Genomic DNA, 17,435 nt, shown 5'->3' with positions numbered 1-17,435 from the left:
TCAAAATACATTTATGGTTGAACACATAAACGCGGTTCCATTCATACAGTGTATAAACAGGTATATCCCTGAGTTTATAAATATACATTCGCCTTGTTTATATATACTCTTGTCTTAGTTTACTGCTTCAGCATTTAAATATTTGCCTGCTCCTCCCCCTCTCCCCGCACAAGCGACAGGAAGGGCCCATGCGAGCTTCCCTCCCCCAGCTCTACCAGCGGGTGCGGTTTGCTTGGTGCTCGGCTGATGATCGCTGAACACATCATAGAGCGGAGATATCACGGGCAGTGTATGGGAGCAAACAGCAGCCTCTTCACAGCAACACATCGCATTGGGACTGTGTCCGCAGATGGGCTTTGAGTCAGGGTAATTTCAGCGGCAGATTGGAACAGGAACTAGTTCCATAACATGGAGTGAGTGGGGGAAGGGAGAGGCCATTCTCGGGCTGTGTGTGTACAGTGCAAGGTAACAAAGAAAGTAAAGCACCTCGCTCTTTCAAATCATTGCTGCTTTATTCTCCCAAATCATTAGTGAATGTTCCTGAATCGGTTCAAGTCTCACCGTGTCTGTTGTTCTAGGGCAGCGAACAGTGGAAAGTCAGCCTGACTGTGAGGATGTGGGCAGTTTCACAAAGTGCATTTATTTCAGGCAGCAGGTGAGATGTGTGAAAGATCACATTTCAAAAATCGGTTATTTTTTCGGTGCGTTGTGTTCTCCAGAAACGTATTGCTGGAGATGGGGAGATACATTGTGAGTCCCCCAGATACACCAGGATCCGGGTTCTGTGGCAGTCTGTTAATTACACAGGCCCTCAACTCGCTTTCAATAGACTGAAAACAATTGTTTGTACTGACCAGGTGCCTGTGGTTATATTCCAAGAAGCGTTCCTGAACTTTATATTTCGTCCCTTGGGAGTGGGAGGTATAAACCTGGACTGTGCCAATCGGATGGTGACATTCATGATCCAGTGCTGGGTTTGTGTTGTGTCTGGATGCTGATAACTCACGATAGAACCGTCCTACACACCTGGTGTGGTGAATCTGAGTGCCGCTGTGCTGCAGTGAGGTCAGACAATGTAACTTTGTATCGCGGTTGCACATACAGAAACTGACAGGTACATGACAAAACCCCATTCACGTACCAGAAACAGACAGGTTCAGGACAAAACACAACTCACATACCAGGAACTGATAGGTACAGGACAAAAAACCACTCAGGTACAAGAAACTGACGTTAACAGGTAAAACACCAATCACATACCAGAAATTGACAGGTACTGGACAAAAGCCCATTCACATACCAGAAACTGACAGTTACAGGACAAAGCTCCACTCATATACCATGTAGAGGACAAAGCCCCATTTAAGTACCAGAAACTGACACTAACTGGATAAAATACCTGCATATACCAGAAGCTGACAGGTACAGGGCAAAACCCCTCTCACATAGCAGATACTGAGAGGTACAGAGCAAAACCCCACTCACATATCAGATACTGAGAGGTACAGAACAAAACCCCACTCACATATCAGATACTGAGAGGTACAGGACAAAACCCCACTCACATATCAGATACTGAGAGGTACAGAGCAAAACCCCACTCACATATCAGATACTGAGAGGTACAGGACAAAACCGCTCTCACATATCAGATACTGAGAGGTACAGGGCAAAACCCCTCTCACATATCAGATACTGAGAGGTACAGGACAAAACCCCTCTCACATATCAGATACTGAGAGGTACAGGACAAAGCCCCAATCTCATATCACATACTGAGAGGTACAGGACAAATTCCCACTCTCATATCAGATACTGAGGGGTACAGGACAAAACCCCACTCACATATCAGATACTGAGAGGTACAGGACAAAACCCCACTCACATATCAGAGACTGAGGGGTACAGAGCAAAACCCCACTCACATATCAGATACTGAGAGGTACAGGACAAAACCCCTCTCACATATCAGATACTGAGAGGTACAGGGCAAAATCCCTCTCACATATCAGATACTGAGGGGTACAGAGCAAAACCCCACTCACATATCAGATACTGAGAGGTACAGGACAAAACCCCTCTCACATATCAGATACTGAGAGGTACAGGGCAAAACCCCACTCTCATATCAGATACTGAGAGGTACAGGACAAAACCCCTCTCACATATCAGATACTGAGAGGTACAGGGCAAAACCCCACTCACATATCAGATACTGAGAGGTACAGAGCAAAACCCCACTCACATATCAGATACTGAGAGGTACAGGACAAAACCCCACTCACATATCAGATACTGACAGGTACAGGGCAAAACCCCACTCTCATATCAGATACTGAGGGGTACAGGACAAAACCCCACTCACATATCAGATACTGAGAGGTACAGGACAAAACCCCACTCACATATCAGATACTGAGAGGTACAGGACAAAACCCCTCTCACATATCAGATACTGAGGGGTACAGGACAAAACCCCTCTCACATATCAGATACTGAGAGGTACAGAGCAAAACCCCACTCACATATCAGATACTGAGAGGTACAGGGCAAAACCCCACTCACATATCAGATACTGAGAGGTACAGGGCAAAACCCCTCTCACATATCAGATACTGAGAGGTACAGGGCAAAACCCCACTCACATATCAGATACTGAGAGGTACAGGACAAAACCCCACTCACATATCAGATACTGAGATTTACAGGGCAAAACCCCACTCACATATCAGATACTGAGAGGTACAGAGCAAAACCTCACTCACATATCAGATACTGAGAGGTACAGGGCAAAACCCCGCTCACATATCAGATACTGAGAGGTACAGGACAAAACCCCTCTCACATATCAGATACTGAGAGGTACAGGACAAAACCCCACTCACATATCAGATACTGAGATGTACAGGGCAAAACCCCACTCACATATCAGATACTGCGAGGTACAGGACATAACCCCTCTCACATATCAGATACTGTGAGGTACAGGACAAAACCCCTCTCACATATCAGATACTGAGAGGTACAGGGCAAAACCCCTCTCACATATCAGATACTGAGAGGTACAGGACAAAACCCCACTCACATACCAGATACTGAGAGGTACAGGACAAAACCCCACTCACATATCAGATACTGAGAGGTACAGGGCAAAACCCCACTCACATATCAGATACTGAGAGGTACAGAGCAAAATCCCACTCACATATCAGATACTGAGAGGTACTGGGCAAAACCCCTCTCACATATCATACTGAGAGGTACAGGACAAAACCCCACTCACATATCAGATACTGAGAGGTACAGGACAAAACCCCACTCACATATCAGATACTGAGAGGTACAGGGCAAAACCCCTCTCACATATCAGATACTGAGAGGTACAGGACAAAACCCCTCTCACATATCAGATACTGAGAGGTACAGAGCAAAACCCCACTCACATATCAGATACTGAGAGGTACAGGGCAAAACCCCACTCACATATCAGATACTGAGAGGTACAGGGCAAAACCCCACTCACATTTCAGATACTGAGAGGTACAGGGCAAAACCCCACTCTCATACCAGAAACACTTAGGTACAGGATAAAAAAGCCACTCACATACGAGTTACTTAAAGGTACAAGACAAAACTCCAGTCATATCTCAGAAACTAACAGATACACATGAAAACCCCACTCTCATACCAGGAACTGCCAGGTACAGGACAAAGCCCAACTCACATAACAGGAGCGAATAGATACAGGACAGCACCACACTCAATTATCAGAAACTGACAGGTACACCAGAAAACCCTACTCACATACCAGAAACTGACAGGTACAAAATAAAGCCCCACTCAGATAACAGAAACTGACAGGTACAGGTCAAAACCTCACTCACATACCAGAAACTGACAGGTAAAGTACAAAACTCCACTCACGTACCAGAAACTGACAGGTACAGGACAAAATCCCACTCACACTCCAGGAAATGATAGATACAGGACAAAACCCCACTCAACTACCAGAAAATGAGGGGTACAGAGCAAAACCCCACTCAATTAACAGAAACTGACCGGTACCGGACAATACCACACTCACTTACCAGAAACTGACAGGTACAGGAAAAAATACCACTCACATATCAGAAGCTGACAGGTACATGACAAAGCACAACTCACATAACAGAAACTGACAGGTACAGGACAAAATCCCACTCACATTCCAGAAGCTGACAGGTGCAGGACAAAACCGAACTCACATTCCAGAAACTGACAGATAAAGAGCAAAACCCAACTCACATAACTCAAACTGACAGGTAGAGGACAAAACCCCACTCACATACCAGAAACTGACAGGTACAGGACAAAACCCCACTCACATTCCAGAAACTGACAGGTACAGGACAAAACCCCACTCACATTCCAGAAACTGACAGGTAAAGGACAAAGCCCCACTCACATTCCAGAAACTGACAGGTAAAGGACAAAACCCAACTCACATTCCAGAAACTGACAGGTAAAGGACAAAACACCACTCACATTCCAGAAACTGACAGGTACAGGACAAAACCCCACTCACATTCCAGAAACTGACAAGTAAAGGACAAAACACCACCCACATAATCAAAACTGACAGGTACAGCAAAAAAAGGCCACTCGCATACCAGAAACTGACAGGTACAGGACAAAACCCCACTCACATTCCAGAAACTGACAGGTACAGGACAAAACACCACTCACATAATCAAAACTGACAGGTACAGCAAAAAAAGGCCACTCGCATACCAGAAACTGACAGGCACTGGAGAGAGGCCACTCACATACCAAAAAGTGACAGGAACAGGACAAAATCCCACACATTACAGAAACTGACAGGTACAAGACAAAAGCCCACTTACAGACGAGTAAATGACATGTACAAGACAAAACCTTTTCACATACCAGATCATGAAAGGTACAGCACAAGCAAAATCACATATCAGTAACAGGCAAGTGCAGGACAAAACCACACTCACATATCAGAAACTGACAGTTACAGGTCAAAACCGCACTCACATACCAGGAACTGACAGGAAGAAGACATAACCTCATTCACGTACCAGAAACAGACAGGTTCAGGACAAAACACAACTCACATAACAGAAACTAACAGTTACAGGCAAAATTTCACTTACATACCAGAAACTGACAGAAAGAGGACAAAATTCCAGTCATTTTCCAGAAACTGGCAATACACCACTTATAGGCAAGAAAATGATAGGTACAGGACAATATCCTATTCACATACCAGGAATTGACAGGATCAGCACAAACCCACTGACATATCAGTAACTGTCAAGTACAAGACAAAACCTCACTCACATATCAAAAACTTACACTTACAGGTCAAAACCCCGCTGATATACCAGGTACTGATAGGTACAGGAGAAAATCCCACTCACATCCGAGAAGCTGACAGGTACAGGACAAAACCACACACACATAAAAGAAACTGGCAGGTACAGGACAAAAGCCCACTCACATACCAGTAACTTAAAGGTACGGGACAAAACCTTAACTCATATATCAGAAACTGACAGGTACACGAGAAAACCACACTCACATACCAGAAACTGACAGGTACAGGACAAAGCCCCACTCTTATGCCAGGACAAAACTCCACTCACATATCAGTAATTGAGAGGTACAGGACAAAATCCCACTCACGAAACAGAAACTGACAGTTGCACCATGGGTGGCTCTGCTGCACAGGCTGGGAGGAAAAAGAGTGGAAGAGCTATAGTGATAGGGGACTCAATTGTAGGGGAATAAATAGGCGTTTTTGCGGCCGCAATCGAGACTCCAGGATGGTGTGTTGCCTCCCTGGTGCAAGGGTCAAGGATGACTCGGAGCGGCTGCAGAACATTTTGGAGGGGGAGGGTGAACAGCCAGTTGTCGTGGTGCATATAGGCACCAACGATATAGGTAAAAAACGGGATGAGGTCCTAAATGCAGACTATAGGGAGTTAGATGGTAAATTAAAAAATAGGACCTCAAAGGTAGTAATCTCAGGATTGCTACCAGTGCCACGTGCTAGTCAGAGTAGAAATAGGAGGATAGTTCAAGTGAATACATGGCTAGAGGAATGGTGCCAGGGGGAGGGATTGAAATTCATTGGACATTAGAACCGGTTCTGGGAGAGGTGGGACAAGTACAAATCAGACGGTTTCCACCTGGGCAGGGCCGGGACTGATGTCCATGGGGGAGTGTTTACTAGTGCTGTTGGGGAGGGTTTAAACTAAAGTGGCAGGGGGTTGGGAACCTGAGCAGGGAGACAGAGGAAAGGGAAACAAGGAAAAAAGCAAAAGACAGGAAGGAGAAAAACAAAATTAGAAGGCAAAGAACTCAACGGTTTAAATCAAACAAGGTCACAGTAAATAAGAATTCATATAGGTCTGAGAGCATTATAAAAACAAGCCTGAAGGCTTTGTGTCTTAATGCAAGGAGCATTCGGAACAAGGTGGATGAATTAGATGTGCAAATAGAGGTAAACGAATAGGATTTGATTGGGATTACAGAAACATGGCTCCAGGGTGGCCAAGGCTGGGAACTCAACATCCAGGGGTATTCAATATTTAGGAAGGATAGGCAAAAAAGAAAGGGAGGTGGGGTAGCATTGCTGGTTAAAGAGGGTATTAACACAATTGAAAGGAAGGATATTAACTCTGATGATGCGGAATCTGTATGGGTAGAGCTGAGAAATATCAAGAGGCAGAAAACGTTAGTGGGAGTGGTGTATTGACCTCCAAACATTAATACGGAGGTTGGGGATGGCATTAAAAGGGAAATTAGAGAAGCATGCAGTAAGGGCATAGTAGTCATCATGGGTGACTTTAATTTATATATAGATTGGGCTAACCAAATTAGTAAAAATACTGTGGAGGAGAAATTCCTCGAATTTTACGGGATCGTTTTCTGGAACAATATGTCGAGGAACTAACCAGAGATCAGGTCATCTTAGACTGGGTATTATGTAATGAGAGAGGATTAATTAGCAATCTTGTTGTACGAGGCCCCTTGGGTCAGAGCGATCATAATGTGATAGAATTCTTCATTAGGAAGGAGAGTGAAGTAGTTGACTTGGAGACTAGATCCTGAATTTAAATAAAGGAAACTACGATGGCATGAGGTGCGAGTTGGGTAGGATTGATTGGGGAATGTCACTCAAAGGGTTGACGGTGGATAGGCAATGGCAAACATTAAAAGACCGCACGGATGAACTACAGAAGTTGTTCATCCCAGTTTGGGATAAGAATAAAACAAAAAGGGTGGCTCAACCGTGGCTAACAAGGAAAATTAGGGATAGCATAAGATCCTAGGAGAGGGCTGGAAAAAGCGGTAACCCTGAGGATTGGGAGCAGTTTAGGATTCAACAAAGGAGGACAAAGGGATTAATTAAGAAGGGGAAAATAGAATATGAAAGTAAGCTTGTAGGGAACATAAAAACTGACTGTAAGAGCTTTTATAGATATTTGAAGAGAAAAAGATGAGTGAAATCAAGTGTAGGTCCCTTGCAATCAGAAGCAGGGGAAGTTATAATGGGGAACAAAGAAATGGCTGACCAATTAAATGCATATTTTGGTTCTGTCTTCACAAAGGAGGACACAAATAACCTCCCAGAGATGTTGGAGAACATAGGGTCTGATGAGAGGGAGGAACTGAAAGAAATCAGTATTTGTAGGGAAATGGTGTTAGTGAAATTGACGGGATTGAAGGCCGATAAATCCCCAGGGCCTGATAATCTACATCCTAGGGTACTTAAGGAGGTGGCCCTAGAAATAGTAGATGCATTGCTGACCATATTCCAAAATTCGCTGGAATCTGGAACAGTACCTATGGATTGGAGGGTAGCTAATGTTACCCCACTATTCAAAAAGGGTGGTAGAGAGATAGCAGGGAATTACAGACCAGGAAGCCTGACATCGGTCGTGGGGAAAATGCTAGAGTCCATTATGAAGGATGTAATAGCTGAGCACTTGGAAAACAGTGACAGGATCGGACAAAGTCAACATGGATTTACAAAAGGTAAATCGTGCTTGACTAATCTACTGGAATTTTTTGAGGATGTAACTGGGAAAATAGATAAGGGAGAACCAGTAGATGTGGTGTATTTGGACTTTGAAAAGGCTTTTGATAAGGTCCCGCATAAGAGATTAGCATGCAAAGTTAAGGCACATGGGATTGGGGGCAAGGTATTGACTTGGATAGAGAACTGGTTGGTGGACAGAAAGCAGAGAGTAGGAATTAACAGATCTTTTTCCAAGTGGCAGGCAGTGACTAGTGGTGTACCGCAAGGATCGGTCCTTGGACCCCAGCTAGTCACAATATACAATAATGATCTAGATAAGGGAACTAGATGTAATATCTCCAAATTTGCAGATGACGCAAAGCTGGGTGGGCGTGTGTGCTGCGAGGAGGATACCGAGAAACTCCAGGATGATTTGGACAGGTTGGGCGATTGGGCAGAAGCGTGGCAGATGCAATATAAAGAGGATAAATGCGAGGTTATCCACTTTGGTGTCAAAAACAGAAAGGCAGACTATTATCTGAATGGCAATAGATTGGGAGAAGGGGAAGTGCAACGAGACCTGGGTGTCCTTGTGCACCAGTCGCTGAAGGTAAGCATGCAGGTGCAGCAGGTGGTGAAGAAGGCAAATGGTATGTTGGCCTTCATAGTGAAAGGGTTTGAGTACAGGAGCAAAGATGTCCTACTGCAGATGTACAGGGCCTTGGTGAGGCCACACCTTGAGGACTGTGTGCAGTTTTGTTCGCCTTATCTGAGGAAGGATGTTCTTACCATGGAAGGAGTTCAGTGAAGATTCACAAGGCTGATCCCTGGGATGGCAGGAATGACGTATGAGGAGAGATTGGGTCGATTGGGCTTATACTCGCTGGAGTTTAGAAGAATGTGAGGGGATCTCATCGAAACTTGTAAAATTCTGACATGTCTGGACAAACTAGATGCAGGTAGAATGTTCCTGATGGTCGGAGAGTCCAGAACCAGGCTCATAGTCTAAGGATAAGGGGTAAGCCATTTAGGACAGAGATGAGGAAGAATTTCTTCACCCAGAGAGTGGTGAACCTGTGGAATTGTCTACCACAGAAGGCGTTTCAGGCCAAGTCTTTAAATATAGTCAAGAAGGAGTTACATATATTACTTAGAGCTAAACCTATCAAGGGATATGGGGAGAAGGCAGGTACGTGGTACTGAGTTTGGATGTTCAGCCATGATCACATGGAATGGCGGAGCAGGCTCGAGGGGCTGAATGGCCTACTCCTGCTCCAACTTCTATGTTTCTATGAAACACAACTCACATAAAAGAAACTGAAAGGTACAGCCAAAATCCCACTTACAAAGCAGAAACTGAGAGGTACAAGACTAAAGCCGACATACAGACAAGTAAATGATATGTACAAGACAAAAACCTTTTCATATACCAGATAATAAAAGGTACAGCACAAGCAGAATCACATACCAGTAACAGGCAAGTACAGGACAAAACCCCACTGACATATCAGAAACTTACAGTTACAGGTCAAAACCACATTCACATACCAGAAACTGACAGGTACAGGACAAAACCCCACTCACAAATCAGAAAATTACAGTTACACGTCAAAATCGCACTCACATATGCAAGGCGGCATCTTTTACCTGGCTTATGGTAATTTACCTGACCAGCAGCCTTTGCCTGCACTGTGAACCAATTCCAAACAGTGGTTTCGAATCGCTAAACCCACCCTTCCAGTTCTGATTGGAGGAACTTATAATTAATGATATATAAAAAAGGACAAAATGGTCTCGATGCGAGAAAATCAAACTTTATTAACTAAAGAATACAACACCACACGATCAAAGGATTAAAGAAACTACACCACACGATCAATGTAAATTTGCTTAACAGGGGAAGGCAGACGGCAAATACGAGGGATAAATGGCTACAATGTAAGTCTTACAATCTTAGCAATTTCCCTTAAATTACCACCCCTCTAACTCCTTACTAGATTGCCTTGTTGAGGAGTCAGAAACCTGCTCACCTGTGGTCCAAAGAGTAAGAGCGAGAAGAGCTGACCTGCAGTCCAAGGAATAAGAGAGAGATATGCTTCTGAGAAGCTATCTTAATACCTGGGAGCTCCTGCTGTCTTGGCGCTGAAAAGGTCTGTGTGCAAATTCGCGCTGAAAAGTTCGAATACACAAGAAAAAGGCCATGATTGGCTGATTCAAACGGGCTATTTCCCAGTCGCCAAACTGCTCCCATTGTCTGAAATGGGTGATTCAAATAAAGCTTGGAGTGGTTTGAATGTGTCTTCATTCTGGGGCCGAAATGTTCCCGCCCACATCCGGAGTTTTCTGGGCTAAAACAAAGGGATCCTACCGTCCCATTGTCGAGTAATGGGTGATTGAAGTCCATTCAGTTTAAACTGTTCCCTTCCTCAGTTTGAGTGTCTTTTTCAACAGTCTGTGCTGAGCCTTCGAACCATCTCCATTCACCCTGATGGGTTTTGAATGGGGTTGGATTACTATGTAAACAGAAACCGATTCTCTTGTGGTCACTCGAAACCGCAGCCTAAATGAATAATCCTTTATGTCAACAAGGCAGTGGTTTCAGTAAACAAACATCGATTGTCAGCAGGGAAGGGAAACTCCCTTTTTGATTGACAGAATCTGACTGCCACTGCTTGATCCTCCCACTTTTGACAGACCTGCACGAGCTGCTTCCAAGCCTCTTTGTCCTTGGACATGCTTTTCTGACGGCCATTTTTAAACCCCTTTCCAATTTACCAAACTCAAGGGTACAAATTTTAATAAAATGTACTGTCTTAAATTGTGCAAATTTTCCCACAACATTCCTTGATTCCGGTGTTGTCCACGTGCCGCCCATCTCAAAGCAGCCTTTTGCGGTTCTGGGCACGTTTTAAAACATTGTCCAACCCAGAGACAATTTAAAATCACGCACAGTCTCCATCCACGATGTGGATTAATATCTCCAGTATCTTCAGGGCTGAGGGATTTTGCAAACCCTTACGCACACCAAAAATTGACAAGTACAGCTCAAAACCCCACTCACATACCAGAAATTGAGAGGTACAGGATAAAACTCCACTCACATACCAGAAAATGACAACTGCAGCACAAAACCCCACTCACATACCAGAAGCTGACAAGTAGAGGACTAAACCACACTCTCATAACAGAAATTGAGAGTTAAAGGACAAAACCCCACTTACATATCAGAAATGGACTGGTACAGGAAAACAAAACCACACACATCCCAGAAGCTGACAGGAACAGGAAAAAACCACATTCACATAACAGAAACTGACATGTAAAGGACAAAAGCCCAATCACATACCAGAAACTGACAGTTACAGGGTAAAGGCCCATTCACATACAAGAAACTGACAGGTACAGGACAAAGCTCCACTCATATACCAGAAACTGAGAGTTAAAGGACAAAACCTCACTCTCACACCAGAAAATGACTGGTACAGGACAAAGCCCCACTCTCATACCAGAAACTGTTACATACAGGACAAAAAACCAACTCACATACCAATTACTCAAAGGTAGAAGACAAAACTCCACTCTTATATCTGAAACTGACAGGTACACGTGAAAACCACACTCACATACCAGAAACAGCCAGGTACAGGACAATGCCCAACTCACATACCAGGAACTGATAGATACAGGACAAAGCCCCACTCAGCTACCTGAAACTGAGAGGTAGAGGACTAAACCACACTCAATTATCAGAAACTGACAGGTACCAGACAACACCACATTCACATAGCAGAACCTGACAGGTACAGGACAAAACAGCACTCATATAACAGAAACTGACAGGTAAAGGACAAAAGCCCACTCACGTACTGGAAACTGACAGGTATGGGACAAAACACCATTCACGTACCAGAAACAGACAGGTTCAGGACAAGACACAACTCACATAACAGAAACTGAAAGGTACAGGCAAAATCCCACTTACAAAGCAGAAACTAACAGGTACAGGGCAAAATCCCAGTCACGTACCAGAATCTGACAGGTACAGGACAATACTCCACTCACATACCAGAAGCTTGACAGATACAGGAGAAAATGACACACACATAACAGAAACTGATACGTATAGGACATAGCCCCACTAACTGATAGGTATAGGACAAAGCCCCAATCACGTACCAGAAACTGATGGGTACAGACAGACCCCTGCTGACCCATGAGAAACTGACAGGTACAGGACAAAATCACAATCACATACCAGAAACTTACAAGTACAGGACAAACCCACCACTCACACACCAGAAACTGGCAGGAACAGTTAAGAAACACACTTATATACCAGAAAATTACAGGTACAGGAAAAATCACAAAAAACATAAGGGAAACTGTCAGGAATAGGTAAAAACCTCACTCACATTCCAGAAGCTGACAGGTACAAAACAAAACTCCACTCACATAACAGAAACTGACAGGAACAGGACAAAATCCCACACATTACAAGTCAAAAGCCCACTTACAGACAAGTAAATGACATGTACACGACAAAAATCTTTTCACATACCAGATACTGAAAGGTATTGCACAAACACAATCACATATCAGTAACAGGCAAGTACAGGACAAAACCCCACTCACACATCAAAAACTTGCAGTTACAGGTCAAAACCGCACTCACATACCAGGAACTGATAGGTAAAGGACAAATTCACACTCACATACAAGAAACTGACATTAACAGGTTAAACTCCAATCACATAGCAGAAATTGAGAGGTACAGGACAAAACCCCATGCACGTACCAGAAACAGACAGGATCAGGACAATACACAACCCACATACCAGGAACTAACAGGTACAGGCAAAATTCCACTTACATACCAGAAACTGACAGAAACAAGTCAAAATTCCAGTCATATTCCAGAAACTGGCAGGAACAGGGCTATACCCCACTTACAGGCAAGAAAATTACAGGTACAGGACAATATCCTATTCACATTCCAGAAATTGACATGTTCAGCACAAACCAACTCACAGATCAGTAACTGGCAAGTACAGGACAAAACCTCACTCACATATCAAAATCTTACAGTTACAGGTCAAAATCCCACTCATATACCAGGTACTGATAGGTACAGGAAAACAACCCACACTAATCTATCGGAAACTGACTGGTACTGAATAAAACATACAAGAGATCGATGGGTACAGAATAGAACCAACATTCACAGACCAGAGACTGACTGGTAGAGTAAAACCTAAAATTCACGTATCAGAAGCTGCCAGTTACAGTGTATCACCCACACTCTCTCATCAGAGACTGACAGGTACAGAGTAAAACCTACATTCACCATCCAGAGACTGACAGGTGCAGGTTGAATTACAAACTGACACAGAATATCGGAGTGTGACAGACTCAGAATGAATCCCACATACATGTGCAATACCAGAAAATGATAGACACAATTAATCCCACACAGACATTGATTATTAAAAACTGACTGGTTAGGAATGAATCTCACTCTCACACAAAGTCCAGAGACTGACAGAGAATTTACCTCACTGTCATATAAAGGACTAGACATTGAGAAATACAGAATCAATCACACAATGACAGGAGTTTCAGAGACAGATATACAGAATGAGAGGTACAGAATTAATTTAACTCTCACACACTGTATCTGAGACCGAAATATACAGAATGAATCCCACAATTAGATACTCCACCAGAGAGTGACAGATACTGAATTAATCTAACTCTCGCATACAGAATCATAAACTGACAAAGAGATAATTAATTTCACACTAACTCAGGGAATCAGAGACAGACAGATACAGAATGAATCCCGCACTTTCATACAACACCTGAGACTGACAGATACTGATATACTGAATTAATCTAACTCTCACATACAGATTCAAAACGGTAACACTAACTTATTAAATGATCGAGACAAAAGGATACTCACACTGACAGAAAGTAGAACAGACTGACTGATAATCAATGAATCTCACTCTCTCACATAGTATCAGGGACAGACAGATAAAAAAATCTACCTCATTTTCACTTACAGTACCAGACACTGACAATACATAATCAATCACACACCAGCACAAATTTTCAGAGACGGACATACAGATTGATTCTCAGTCACACACATTACCCAGACTGACAGATACAGATTTAATCTGAATCTCAAATGTTATCCAGGGATTGACAGTTCCTGAATCAATCTCTATCTCACATACAGTATCAGACTCACAGGTGCATAATACATCCCAATCAAAGATACCGTACCAGAAACAGCCTGTCTTTGGTATTGTATGTGATTGTTATATGCAATCTTTATCTCTTAGACTTTGATACACTTTGTCAGTGTTTGTTAAATTCTGGATTTGTCAGTTTCTGGTTCAGTATGTGACAATGAGGTGCATTCAGTATCTGTCAGTCTCACGTAATGAGTGAGAATGAGAATAATTTGTTATTTCAATCTCTGATACTGTGTATCGGTGTGTGATTGATTCTGTATTGTCAATGTCTGGTGCTGTATGTGACAATTAGGTAGATTTTGTATCAGAGACAGGCAGTTATAGAATGATTCCCAAATTCATATGCCGTGCCAGAACTGAATGATATTGAATATATCTCAGTCTCATATACAGTATCAGAGACTGACAGATACAGAATTAATCTGACACTAACAGAGTATCAGAGTCAAACAGATACAGTACCAGAAAATTATAGAGAAAAATGATCCCCACTCTGACACAGAGTATTAAATACTGACTGATACAGAATGAATCTCACTCTCAAACATATTACCATGGACTGAGAGATACAGAATATATCTCACTGTCACATAGAGTATCAGACACTGACTAACAGAATCAATCCCACACTGACACAGATTATCAGAGACTGACAGCTATAGAATTTCATGCTCACATATGGTATCGGAGACTGACAGATACATTGCATGAATCACACACTCACATACTGTACCAGATAGTGACAGAGACAGAATAAATCCCCAACTGACAGATATAGAATAAATCTCAATCTCACATACAGTATATTAGATTGGCAGAGAGAGAGGATGAATCTCACACTGACAGCGTATCAGATGGCGACAGACCCAGAATTAATACACACTTGCTCACAGCATAAGAAAATGATAGCGACAAAATTAACCCCACATTAAAGACTGATTGGTACAGAATGAATCTCCCTCTCATATACAGCACCAGAGATTGTCAGATATATAATTACTCTAACTTGCAATTACAGAACAGAGGCTGACAGACAGAGATTGAATCTTACAGTAACACAGAGCATCAGAGGGCCGGCAGATACAGAATGACTACACGATCACATGCAGTATAATTGATTTACAGATAGATTCAGTCCCACACACAGATACAGTAGCAGATACCAGCAGAAATGGAATTAATCTCAGTGCCAGAGTCTGATAGATGCAGTAAGAATCACACTTTCATAAACCGAGTAAGTAGCAGATTCATGCGGATTTCTTCGCTGATAGACAGTACCAGAGACAGACAGGTTCAGCTCTAATCCAACACTAATATGCAGTCCCAAAGACTGACAGATACAGAATGAATCTCACACTCACACTCAGTACCAGATACTGACATCTTAGACTTAGACTTGCACACCATCCCAGTGAATGACAGATATAGAATGAATCTCAGACTTGCACATCCCAGTGACAGACTGACACAGAATTAATGTCACACACTCGTACACTACCAGAGAATGACTGATTCCAAATGAATTCCAACACTGACACATGGTACCAGATTCTGACCGTAACAGATGGAATCCCGCACTGACACATGGTATCAGTGACGGACAGGAAACAAATGGGTTCCACACTCACATACTGTAACAGAGACTGAGATTGAGAATGATTCCCACATTTACATAAATCACCAGAGAATGAATAATACAGAACTATTCCAATACACACATTCACAGTACTAGAGACTGGCAGATACTGAACTAAAGTGGCGGAGACCACACCGCAAGGCGTGAATATCGTGCACTGGTTGAAGGAAGTACAATTAATTGCTGTCACGTCCGGAAGAAGCGCTTGGGAGCACGGATAATGGTCTGGGATTTGGTTAATGGGAAGATGAAGCTTCCTCTGCTCTTGCAATGACCTTTCTGACTGCAGGGGGCGTGCTGGTGATAAAAACTCAATCTGATTGGATAAATAAAGAAGCCAATCAGAGACCTGCAGAACAATGGAAATTGACAGCATTCCTAAGCAGCCAATGACAATCATTGCCTTCACCCATCCTTCATTAGCATAGGGTTGTGGGGGCAGCCTATTTAAGCCGAGCGCGGAGCGGGATTGCGTCATATTTGTATTTGAAATCGACTTTGAGAATGGTTGACGAAAAGAAACCAGTTGCCAAGAAGGGCGCCAAGAAACCTGTCACTAAACCGGCAGCGAAGGGCGGCAAGAAGCGTAGAAAGTCGAGGAGGGAGAGTTACTCCATCTACATCTACAAAGTGATGAAGCAGGTTCACCCTGACACCGGCATCTCCTCCAAGGCCATGGGCGTCATGAACTCGTTTGTGAACGATATTTTCGAGCGTATCGCGGGTGAGGCTTCCCGCCTGGCCCATTACAACAAGCGGCACACCATCAGCTCCCGGGAGATCCAGACCGCCGTGCGCCTGCTGCTGCCCGGGGAGCTGGCCAAGCACGCCGTGTCGGAAGGGACAAAGGCGGTGACCAAATACACCAGCTCCAAGTAAAACTCCACGCTGTCCTGAAAGAAGAAACCCAAAACACAAAGGCTCTTTTAAGAGCCACCCACAATCTCTCTGAAAGATCTACACAAACGCATCTCACTTTGGAATCAATTTACTGTAATGTTTCTCCTTAACAAGTGTGTTTGAGAACGTTTGAAGTTCCAACTTTAGATTTGAGTTTGAATTTTCAGATAAGCAGTTTCACTGCCCAGATCGACCTTAGCGTCGTTGTTGTATTTCCCGTCCAGTAAAATACAAACACAGTCCCTGATCGCTTTCCCTTTGTTCTCAGACCCGTTCACTTGCAGCGCCTTCCGACGAATTAAAAGCTTGTTTTCGAGATGAGACTCGGATTTCATTCCCCTCAATCTCTGCAAAAACATTTTCATTTTTTTCAATGCCAGTTGGGAGTCAATCCTTTAATTAACCCGAGAATTACTGTAATCTAACAACCCAGAATGGGGTTTCTTAGAGACCAGAACGCGGTCAGTTTGAACACTCTGTCCCTCTTCTCTTCTCACAGCAGGACTCCCAGATCTGGTTTCACTCCCGCAGCAGCGCCTGTGCAAAGGATCGATCGATAATCTGTGAATCCTCACTTTTACACAGATTGAGCTGGAATGTGTCC

This window comes from Somniosus microcephalus, unplaced genomic scaffold, assembly GCF_052327205.1.
Source record: "Somniosus microcephalus isolate GS21.2 unplaced genomic scaffold, FLI_Smic_1.0 unresolved_chr5, whole genome shotgun sequence".
Classification (NCBI taxonomy): Eukaryota; Metazoa; Chordata; class Chondrichthyes; order Squaliformes; family Somniosidae; genus Somniosus; species Somniosus microcephalus.
The sequence above is the reverse complement of the archived record's forward strand: the minus strand, read 5'-3'. Positions refer to the sequence as shown.